Here is a 10,385-nt window from a genome sequence, read left to right as displayed (position 1 = left end):
CTCTGACCTCTGTCTTGACAAGATCCTAATTGCGGGGTATTGGGTAGGAGGTGCCTGCGTGCACCAGGGGTGGAGTCAGGGAGGTGACGAGTATCTGGGGCGGTTACATGTATCAGTATATGAGGTTTATTGCGCAGCATTAAATTTGGACTTTTGGCGTTACACATCTGTTCCCCGTGCACAGAGGCACGGTACTTTCACTCGGCAGCCATAATTTATCGCCAGAGAGGTGACGCTAATCTCAAACGACCACCATGGCATCCACCAGGGAACACTGGGAACCCTATGGCCAGGGTGGGGCAAAAGGCTTTGCGACATCACAGGGCAGGACGTAACATCGGTCTTTAAGTCACATTGGCAGCCTCCCCCAGCACAGACATTTGGGGCAGCCACTCTGTCTTGGTCATTGCTGGAGCTCTGCCCTGGGTTACGGCTGCTTTTGAGATTGATCTCTGTGGGAGAACAGGATGAAGCTCAGCCTGACTCTCTTCCTGACAGTAGCTCTGTCTGTGTCCCCATTTGCTGGATTCGGCCCTAGCTGTTCCAGCTATTTTACGTGGATCTGCAATCGGGACAAAAAGGCAGTCCCTCCTGAAGAGACGCATCCAGTTGAGACCAAGCCCTCCAGCTGGCCCTGCTGGCTTGGCTTAACCACCTGTCCCATCAGGTGTGGGAATAGGAAACAAACTGTGGTTGTTCCTCAGGAGCAGCTGCCTGTTGATGCCCAGCACTGTAACTTCAGATGGCCCTGCTGGTTTGGTCTACCCACCTGCCACGTAACAACGGGGGATGGGGACCAAAAGACAGCATTCCACAAGCAGCAGCTGTGCGTTAATGCCCGGTGCTCTGCCCACAACTGGCGCTGCCGGCTAGGCCTTTCTGAAAGACCCAGATGGATCCGGTACAGGGTCAGCAAGGTTGTCACTCCAAAGGACTCAAAGCAACAGTCCCCCGGCCCCAGGCAGAAAGTCCTCAGCTTGCACGACACTCTGGGCCACCTCTGGGACAGCTTTGACCAAATATCTGTAACCTGGATCCTCATGGATGTCTTAAAGCACATCTGCATCCTGAGTCTGCTGTGGATTTCCCGTGGCCTCTGGAGAAGAGTAAGACAGCTATGGGGACAGGTGAGCTACTGAGATGGATCGTGCGGGGAGGGCAACACAGGCGGGGAGCTGTCAACCACAGAGGCCTTGTCTGTGAAGTTTTCCAAAGAAAGCAGACTCCCAAAGGTCCACTAGCTCTCCCCAGAGACTTAACCAGCCATGGGGCTGACACCCAATTGGAAATCCCTGTGCTACACAGGGCCTGCCTGAGGTGGTATGAGCCCCCCGCTTGGGGCAGTCCTGTGGGGCAGGAAAAGCTGCACATGAATCAGAGCCCTGCAGGGGAATGCTCTGCAAAATGAGTCTGAATCCCTTTCACTGTGCCCATGCTCTGTCTCTTCCAGGAAACGGGACAAACAGCCTCAACCTCCATAAGAACGGAGCACTGGGGAAAGGAGAACATCGGTGCTTCTGACCTGCTGTGCCTCATGGAGGCTGAACTAGACACGATGGAGAGGCACCTGAGGACCCTCCTCCAGTCCCACAAGAAAGCATGCAGGTGCCAGCAGGAGAGGAAGGCAGAGCAAGACGGAGGGAAAAGGAAGAATCCCTCGGCAGACTCCACATTGAGAGCTGACTGAAGTGCTCATTTGCAAGAGCAAGGCTTGGAATCGAGAGATGACATGACACGAGTTAGCAGCAAGATTCAGTGTTTATTAAGACAGCTTATTGATAATAAACATGACAATCTACAATTGGCCAAATGGTTATTTGCGTCACCTATCACTGTGACAATGCACACTTTGCTCACGCCTACTATCATGAGTGCTGAGTTCTTCTTTCTCATGGGAACTTTCTCAAAGTTGCTAGTTTGATCATTTATAATATCACCACGTCCTTGAAGACCTTTGATATATGTTCTCTTTCACCCATCCATCCACACTCATTCTATGGATGGACAGCAGGAAAGGCAGCAATGCAAGTGTGTGCTGTGGCGAGGCTTCTGCTCCAGGCAGAAATGGGTGCCTTTCCTCTCCTGACTCCTGTCTGCAGTGTTCCCACTAGGAACCCATGAAGGAGGAGAAGGGCCCACATCCTGGCAGCTGCCCACGTTCCTGCAAGTCAGTGGTGCCTATGGATGGCTCATTCTTGCTGGGTTCATCTTTGGCCTCAGGAGCACCAAATGCAGTGTGTGAGTAGGACTGGCAACACAGAAAGAGCAAAGAACAGGTAGAGTGATTTCATAAAGCACTTCTGTCCATTTGACAGCCTTTTCTTTTCAGGGTAACACCTCAGCCCATCAAAGGTGGGCTGAAGACACTTCGATTACATTGTCTTCTACTGCCATTGACACCCACTCACATCATAAAGGACCAGACTCTGCTCTGTTTCACTAAGAGTTCAACAACAACACGCACATGCAGCAGAAGTGCCCAAGTGACATGGAGAAACTTGCACTGGCAGCAGCCTTGCTCTCCCAAGAAAGCCAGGACCAGCCTGTAAAATATGCTGGTGTAAGCTGCTAGTTCCAGGGTTTTTGAAGATCCTTCTCACCACATTTCAGACAGCATATGTATATCTGCAGTGTACACATGTATATAAACAAATTTCCTTTATGTAATTCTGTTGCCTAGATATTTTCTTCTGAATGGTGTATCGGTGTTTAAAAACAAACAACTGAGCTTTAAACTGAGTTGTGCTTTTCATGGTCTGTGTAATAAATACTGGGAAAAATATGTGATAATATAAACTGGCATGTAGAAGCATGCATGCAAATTCATTTTTTCTTTATCTAGGTGTATGGGAACATGTTGGTTGCTCCACCAGAGAAGAGTCCCATTCAGGAAGGAAAATATCCGCCTACCATGTCTCTTCTCATCAACCCCTACAGTTACCAGGAAATGATGAAGCCAACACACTGGCCCAAATTCAATGGATTGAGAGTTTATGGTCTGAGAACATTGCCTGTTGGTTACACCAGAAACTACAGCATGCTGGACAAAAGATAATGTAGGCAGCTGCAGAAGCATGGGAGCTGCCCATGCAACTATCTGACATTGCCCAGGCATGTCGAGATTGCAACACTTGCTCAAAGATGAGACTGAGATCCTTGCCTGAAACACCAGCCCACATTGCTAGAGGATACAGTCCTCTCCAGGGATGGCGGGTTGATTATATCAGGCCCCTCCCTCAGTCTGAGGGGTGAGACATGCCCTAACCTGAATCAGTACTGTGAGTGGGCTACTGCAGGCCTATCCGGTACCAAAGGCAAATCAGGCATATACAATTAATGCACTCACAAAACCGATGTCTGCTTACGGGACGCCTCAAGTGATTGAGAGCGACCAAGGGACCCATTTTACTGGTGCAACAATACAGCATTGGGCAGAAGAGAACAACATTGAATGGTGATTCCACCTGCCATACAATCCAGCTGGGGTGGGACTCACTGAACATTATAATGGTATCCTCAAGGCTGCCCTGAAGACAGACTCCCAGTCCCTGCATGGGTGGACAAAGAGACTATATGAATCCCTGTGGGACCTGAAAGACCTTGAGATGGCTGGCCTAGGGTGGCCTGGGTGGCCTACTGGCACCTTGGGGGAGATTGTTGGAGGTGGGAGGCTCAGTAGCCCCCTCAGTGATAGATACATGGCCTACAGACATTGTGGTCAATACTCCAATCTTTATTGCCAAAGGGACACCCATCATGTCCCTATGGCAGATCAAGACACCTCCTTTGGTACCAGATATAGTTACGCAACTGCACATATCTGGCCAAAGGGTATGGTATAGGCGACTGGGGCATGCTCCTATACAAGCTAAAGTATTGACCCAGGATAGAAATACGGCCTGTATCCTACCCTGGAGGGCAGGCATTCCCTTCCTGGTGCCTTTGAAACATCTGTATTACTCCCCCTGAGTCTTTGACCTCCCAAAATCAGAAGGAATGGGATACCTGATGATGACTCACATGGAACTGATGGAACACAAACAGACATGCACCTCACAATTGCTTGCCTCCAGCAACATCAATCAAGCACTGGACCATGGAAGACCGTGAACTTCTATCAACGATCACTCAAACTATGTCAATGTATACTGTGATGGGAAATTGTATAAGTGTCACATTGAATCTCTGTAATGAGGAAAAGCTCACCTAATCATTGGTTCATGCTGTGAAGGGGTGGAGTGTATGGGAAACTCTTAATCACAGCCTGAATCTCTGGTTAACCGCCTGAGGCAAGTGACAGTCAGCTGCGGGAGCATAGGTGAAAGTAATTCAGCTGTGCTCCCAGAAGGAGTGGAGCTTGACTCTACCTCTCCTAGATCCCATTTAAGGGCTGACCACCACTAAGGCAACATCTCTCTGGAGATTGCTCCTGTGTGGAGTTTCTGCAGCGAGCCTTAACATTGCCATGCATCTTGACTGTGAGCCTCAACACCGGTGAGCCTTTCCTATATAACCTCTGGCTATCCATCTACTTTACCTTTGTATAATTACAACTGTGCACTAAGTACCATGGATACCAGACTTTCTACCTCCACTATTTTCAGATCTGGCCACACCTGTGACACGTACCTGGTACAAATTCAAACTGCAAGGTACATAGCCAGAGCTGGAAATAAAAATCACAATAAAGTGCTTCACAGCAGAGTGACTCTTTGAGGAATAATCTTACTCCAGAGATAAGGTGAGAGGACCTACAAACAAAAAGGCACACAGTAGTGTCAAATACAGACTACAGCCCCTATTTACATCTGTCATTCTGCTGTTCATGGATAAAGCTGGGTCTGTGTGGAGGATAATATACACAATCTCTTTGTAAATAAACATATGGTTCATATCTGTCCACGTTCATACACTTATAACCAAGTGGTTTTTGTTTGAGCTGAATTTTGTGAGCAGGAATAATTCAGAGGCTACACATCATCCTTCATTCTCAAAACCAACTCTGGAATACCACTGAAGGCTTAGAGCATAGATAACATCTGATCTCTGTATGAGCATACATATAACATCAAGAATCTGTTAAGTTTTTCACATACAGCAAGTATTACAAAGTTAGACCTACAATTACACCTGTATCTCATTTCTTTGCTTTTTGTAGTTCTGTTTACATAGGGGAAACATTCAAATCTCCCTGCAAGCTGCTCGGCCATGTCAGCTCATGTTTATTTCTGCAATTACTGAGAACACTCAACATCTCAGGAACTTCATGGTTGATGAAAATGCTTCTGCACACCAGTCATAGCATCAAGGCTTTCTAGTCAGCTAGCAGGACTTTCAGGTTCAGCCTAAGATGGGGCTAACATCAGATTCACTAAACTCCCATCAGCTGAAATTAAAACGCAGTACTAAAAAGGCTGACAAGGTCTTCTTACTCATGCTTCTGCAGTACAGTGTTCTAAACAGAACAGCTTTGTAAGCAATAAAAATATCTGACAGATTATAGTAATTTATTACAGAGGTGAATGACCTTGGACTGACAGAACAGACAACAAGAAAAAAAAAATAAATAAGCCTTTTGGTATTTAAAGGAAGCTTACAAACAAAATGGAGACAACGTGGTTTCATAGTGAAAAGACAAGAGGGAACAGTTTTTAAATTAAAATAGAAGAGATTTAGGCTAGATGTTGGGAAGGACTTTACTCAGTGGGCAGTGAGGCAATGGCACAGCTGCCCACAGAGCTGTGGGTGCCCCAGCCATGGAGGCACTCAAGGCCAGGTTGGATGGGGTCCTAGCAGCCTGAGCTGGAGGGTGCCAGTACCTGTACCCTCAACAAATACTTGTGTGGAAAACTTCCCCTTTCCCTCTCCTAGCTTTGTATTTTGGAATAGTTCTAAAATCCAAGTCTTTATTCAAGAAAGCACTTGAGCTCAGGACAGCACTGCTGCAGAACTTTACCATATTATTCTTGATTTTTCACACCCCTTAACCTACTCTTCAGGTCCTTTCTCCTTCCTGTGCAGTTCTCTTTTATGAACTTTCTCCCTGCTTTGCTGTCTAGATCTGGAAGAGCTTTGGCAAAACTAGCATGCACATTTATCTGAGCTCAAAAATCAGCCATCTAAGACATAGATTTATTTATTTATTTGTATTTCAGCTTAAGGAGATGTATTAAGTTCTTAGATCTGTATGAAGTCTTGTTTAAACTAATAACTGACAAAAATAACATTAAATAATTACCAGATACAACAATAATCTGTTCAAAGTTCCACTGATATTTGTTTTGCAGCAGTCTGCAAAATGTAATCAATATCTAAAACAAACACTCCACAGATTTTTAATGCTTAAGTGTACATCTATACACATACACACAATTCCTAAGCATATGACAAAATCTCCCTTGAAAAGTCTCACAGACATTAAGTTCTTATGCATTTTTCACTCTTTGAAAAGGTATTCTAAAGTAATTGGAACTGTGCTCACACTCAACTATAAGCAGCTTTTCTGAGCTATTTACTTGGCTTCTTCAATTCTGCTGCAGTAATGTTAACACTGTTTGAAATAAATTATAAATCCAATTAATAAAAGAAGAATATGGCCTCATGCTATCTAGGTGTAGGGGGGAAAAAAAGGTTAAAACAATAGTAGAAAAAGGAGATAATTGTAATCAGAAACCAAAGTCTCCATACTGTTTTGCACTAACTTCAGTACGAACCCTAGCTGATACTTAAACGTTCCCTCACCATATCAGAAGTGGTTAGAGAAGCTTATCTTTGATAGTGCCTCGTGAGGTTCTCAGTCTCTCCTACCTGCAAAAAGGAAAAAGTTTAACCCAAACTAATTATGAGATTTCCAGGTAACTTAAGTGACAATTCAACCATTAAGACACCTTAACACGCAAATTCTGGTGCCATATTCCAATCATTATGTCAGACATCACAGAGCTTCCCAGAAGTCTGAATACAAGGTTAAGAAATAAGCTATCTTAAACCATCTTCAGTTATTTTGCATCATGTGTCAAAATATTTTTGTCAATTGATTTCTCGCCATTTGAATCATAGAATGACCCGTGTTGAAAAGGACCGCAGCGATCAACTAGTTTCAACCCCAGTGCTACGTGCAGAGTCACCAACCACCAGATCAGGCTACCTCAGCTTTTTCTGTCTGAGGAGGCCAACTCCCCATTTCTCTTTAAAAGAGTGGGAACACTCTCCTTGGCCTGTCTCCTCCTGCCTAGGCACCTGCAGACCTTCTTGTTATCTCTCACATCCCTCACCCAAGTTCATCTCCATCTGTGCCTTGGCTTTCCTGATCCTATCTCCACACACACAGACAACAGCCCTGTATTCCTCCCAGACTAAACAACCCATCTTCCACTTCCTGAACATTTCCCTCTTTTCCCTCCATTTAAGATGCAGATCCTTGCACAGCCACAACAGTTGCCTGACTCCCCTCCTCGACAACTTCTGCTGTGCGATGGAGAGCTGTTGTGCTCTCAGAAGGGCCACCTTAAAGAGCTGTCAGCTCTGCTCTGTACCCACATCCTTAAGGACAGCTTCCCAGGGGATCCCACTCAGCAGTTCCTTGCACAGCCAGAATTTTGCTCTCCTGAAGCACAGGGTCCTAGCTCTGCTTTTTGCCCGGCCTGCATTCTTCAAGATTACAAACTCCATCAAGGCATGGTTACTACAGCCCAGCCCACCTCCCATCTTAACCTCTCTAATTCTCTACTGTGCACTGGTGAGCACCAGGCCCAGTAAGGCTTTGTCTCAGGTTGGTCCATCCATTACCTGGACCAGGAAGTTGCCTTCGACAGACTTCAGGAATCTCCTGGATTGTCTGCCACCCGCCATGCCACTATCCCAACAGATACCCAGGTGGTTAAAACCCCCCCTCAAGGCAAGAGCCTGCAAACATGACAACTCCCGTAGCTGAAGCAAGAAGGCCTCATCAACAGGCTACCACCCATCAGGTGACCTGTAGCAGATCCCAACCACTAGATGCCCTTTACTGGACCGATCCTTGATTTCTACCCACAAGCTCTTGATCTCATCATGGCTGTTCCTCAGACACAGATCTTCACAATCTATCCACTTCCTAACATAGAAGGCCTGTAGGGTGAAAGAGTGCAACTCCACCAATGAACCCCCCACCCCACAACCCAGATATTCCTCTGCCTTTCCTCTTCCTCCTTCAGCTCTACCACCAGGCTGAGCAGATCAACCACCTGCTGACACAGCACACGGGTGGTATCCCCGCTGCCCTCCTGTAACAGTGACAGGGCCAGGTGTTCTCCGCAGGGAGACCTGAACTGCACGCACATTCATGCTTTCAGTCCGTTTCCACATCCTTTCTGGCAGCAGCTCGCCGCCGTGTGGTGACCGTGGTTGCACGTCAGACCTATTAAGAAATAAGTGCTAAGCCCCCTCCCGTAAGACAAGGTGCCGTGCCCTGCTGGCCCATCCTGTTCACTTGGCTTTGCTCTGCCCCACAGAACTATATCTGATGTGCCCCTGCCCGTAGCGGGGAGGTTGGAACTAGATATCTTAAAGGCCCCTTTCAATGCAAACGATTCTGAGATTCTATAGTCTAATTCCACTTCACACTAGGAACAATAAACATCTGGCTATGTGTAAATAAATCCTTATTTTGCCAGGGCAGTCCTGAAATCCAAGCGTCACACCAATGGCTCCTGTAAGAGTCTCATCTTCTTTACAGCAGGACATTGAATTTTCTATCCCCACTTCAAGGATGGGTCTGGCAATTTATCCTCAACATGGCAGCAGCAAAGAAAAGCTATCAAATTAAAACACTTGCATCAGGTCACTGCTTAATGTAGGTGTTTTCCCTGTCTATCAGGGCTCAGAGAAGGGACATGTTTCTGCTCTGCATAGTGCCCCTGGCTGTCACATAATAATGCCAGCGAGCACCCTGAAGTCAAACAGCATTCCACAGGAAGCACATCCCATATATAACTAGCAAAAAATTTGGTTGCCCTAGTCTCTGGTACATGGACTGCTTCCAAGTCATCTGAAAACTAATCTAGCAGCAGCAGCAGCCTGGAGTTCCAATGGACTAATTCATTCTGCGCCTAGCTAATAGTTCAGAATGTCTGCTTCCAGGAAGAGTAAACTGGCCGGTCCAGAACTTGGTACTGTTACACTAAACTACTTCTAGTCCTGACAAATACTGGAAAGACAGCTCAGACGGATCCATATTATATTAATCAGAGTAGCACAAGGAGCAAATATTCCTGGACAGCACAGGCACGCAAGCACAGGCTAGAGTGTCCTCCATTAAGCTAAAAGCAGTAGACACTGCCCTTTGAAAACGCAAGAAAGAAGCTGAAACAGCAGCACGGCTGGGAATCTCATTTCTCAAGGTTTGCTTTCCCTCAGGGCAAAGAAAAACCAGACCTCAGCAGTTAGTTACTCCATTAGTTCCCTACCACTAGAAAATCCCCCTTTACGTGCCTCGTTAGCAGCATAACATTGTATCACATCATGAGACTAATCTGGTTTATATTTTCCATTATACCTACTTGCCCAGAACTCAGTGGGCACCTTACGATCTCTCTTCCATTGAATTTCTGAGCAGGTAAGAAACAAGAGACTGCAGCCCATCAGCTGGCAGTGTCTCCCCACCTACAGAATTGGATTGTTCTCATTCATCCACCGGTGTGGAGAACACACTGCTAACAAACTTAGAGCTAGAGCAAAAACAGCCAGCAGCTGCCAACCAATAAGCAGCCAAATGAAACTTGAATAAGGGTTCAGAATTCTTTCAGCATCATAAGACATTATTTCCTTTACAGACAATTCAAGTGAGGCAATCATTTAATTATACTTCGCTTCTTGCTTAGCGCTTTATATATAGCCCTGACTTTTTGATGTTCTTGAGATGGCTTCCAAACTCCTCTAGCTGTGTGTGACCTCTAAGCACACGTTTAGCTATGCAATGGGTAAGGCTGCTCACAAACAGCAAGGAAAGTATCCTCTCCCATAAAAAATCAAGCAAAAAATTTAATAATTAAAAAACACAAATGGTGTATTGTTTAATCTCTCCTCCATCCCAAACATAAAGAAGTACATGGAAAATTCAGCTCAAAAAAAAGATTATTCTAGATGGGCCATTTGTTTGAATAAATGTAACTGATCAAACAATTACACTGCAATATAAGATGAATGCAAGCTAGGTGCGTCCTAACACAGCCCGTTGGGCTCACTGAGGCTGCCCCATGCTTAGCACTATAGAATGCTCCAGGAGTTTTAGTCGAGTCCTGCAGAGTCCATACAAACAACAGCCTGCAGTTTAGCTGAAGACCAGCAGATCTCCAGAGGGATGTCACGGTTTTGCAGTTTTGTAATTTTGCTATCAGTATTCCACA

This window comes from Excalfactoria chinensis, chromosome 1 (genome assembly GCF_039878825.1).
Source record: "Excalfactoria chinensis isolate bCotChi1 chromosome 1, bCotChi1.hap2, whole genome shotgun sequence".
NCBI classification, from domain to species: Eukaryota; Metazoa; Chordata; class Aves; order Galliformes; family Phasianidae; genus Excalfactoria; species Excalfactoria chinensis.
The sequence above is the reverse complement of the archived record's forward strand: the minus strand, read 5'-3'. Positions refer to the sequence as shown.